Source organism: Talpa occidentalis, unplaced genomic scaffold (genome assembly GCF_014898055.3).
Source record: "Talpa occidentalis isolate TD23 unplaced genomic scaffold, MPIMG_talOcc4v2.1 talOcc4.9, whole genome shotgun sequence".
In the NCBI taxonomy this organism is placed as follows: Eukaryota; Metazoa; Chordata; class Mammalia; order Eulipotyphla; family Talpidae; genus Talpa; species Talpa occidentalis.
Genome location: NW_023605305.1, coordinates 40,985,182 through 40,987,071, shown reverse-complemented (window position 1 = coordinate 40,987,071; position 1,890 = coordinate 40,985,182).

Here is a 1,890-nt window from a genome sequence, read left to right as displayed (position 1 = left end):
AACTGGATGTGTATGTGTAAGATCTATCCATTCAACTCCAAAAGCTTAATTATCACTCAGTAATTCATTAATGATTCTGAATACTAGAAAGAAGGGGTGCTTACATCAAAAAATGGAGGCATGTTTTAATTAATTTTAAGGAAATTTGCAAGTTTTCATATGTAATTACATATGAAAATGTCAGGAATGCTCAACCAGCTCAAATTATTGAGGTATACAAGACATGGCTAGGTATAGAGATTTGGATCAGCATTGCTAGGATGATTTCTTTCTTTAGATTTGGGCAAAGGTAATACACCTAAGGAAGAGATTGTGTTGTTGGAAGAAAGGATAGCATGTGAAGGCATATTCATAAATTCTTAAGAGCTGGAAATGTTTAACACTACAGTAATGGGAGATGAGGTGTGAAAGGCAGGTTCAGGCCAGGTGTGAAGGGAAAATAATTGAGAAATAAACATTCATTGTGTATTTTGTACCACATGCTCTTTTAATGCTTTATATGCATTATCTCACATAGTGCAATTTAGTTCATTCAACATTCATCAACTGCCTACTATTTTCCAGGCAAATATTAGGTCTTTACTATAAAAAGATGAATAAGATTTGGCCTTATACATGCAGGTAATAAAGAACATTTGGTATTTTTTTAAAATCAGGTGGCAGATATAACCAGAGCTATGTTTGAGACAGGAGACTCTGAAGAGCACATGAAGACTGAGTAAAGTTAGGAGTGACTATGGGCATGAAAAATGAAAGAGGGAGAAGGAAAAAAAGGAAACAAATTGATTTAGCAGTATGGCAGACCCCATCAAGTACCAATCACAGATTCCTTCATTTGTCTGAGCTTGAACTTTTATTGGAATCTTATTCTTGTCACGTCATCCTCTGAGTTGTATACTTACTACCCAATTGAGCTGACTTTATAACTTCAACATTATCTTTCATCTCTCATTTGATTGCCTCTTTCTATGAAGTCAATTATCACCTCAGTTTAGCCCTATGTGTCACTTCAAATCTTCCCTGACCGATGCCTTCAATTATCTTATCTACTTATCACACTGTTCTTTAAAATCTTTAAGTATGTTCTATGTGTGCTTATGTCATTCATTTATCCATTCAACAGATATTTTTCAAGTGCTCACATTATGTCCCAATTGCTATGCTAGATGCTAGGATAAAATGGGGAAACAAGCCAGGTATGGCTTCTGCTCAAAAGGAAATTTGCCGCGGACCAGCACAGCAGTAGACGATGAGGCCATCTCAGGGTTGAGAGAAGCGCGCAGTGTGTCAGGGAGTCGGCGAAAGAAATGACAGATACACTTCAAGAGAGAGTGTAAATCTGAGTGCAACTTTATTTGAGTGAGTGGTCGGTATATATATGTTTTCTAAAAGCATAGGAATAGTGAACATCAACGGAATCAGCTTGCTAATAGGTTTAGCTTATCATTGACAGGGCAGTGATCTATGTCCAAAATACATCTGGACCAAGCCGCATTCCTAAGTAGACAGGCTATTAACTCTTTCTTTTGTTCTATATAATTATATTCTTGTTGTACTAACTACTACTACTACCTACTCATTTTTACTCATAATTAATTGTCACGGGTGAATTTTATTTTATAATGCAGTTAATATCAAAGGTACTAAAGTCAAGCACATAATAGAAAGATTATTAAACCAACAATTCTATTATAACACAGTGTTTAGTAATGTTTCATTTGGATTAGCCTAATTATTAAATTACGTGTGTTTTTTAACTAGCAACCAATGACCAGAAAAAGGAAAGATTTTAGAAAGACAGTTGTAGCAGAATAAAGTTTGTGGGCCTTGAGAAAGCGAGATAAGGTTCCAGGTGGTCAGCATTTCTTTTAACCATCTTTGTGGCGGCTT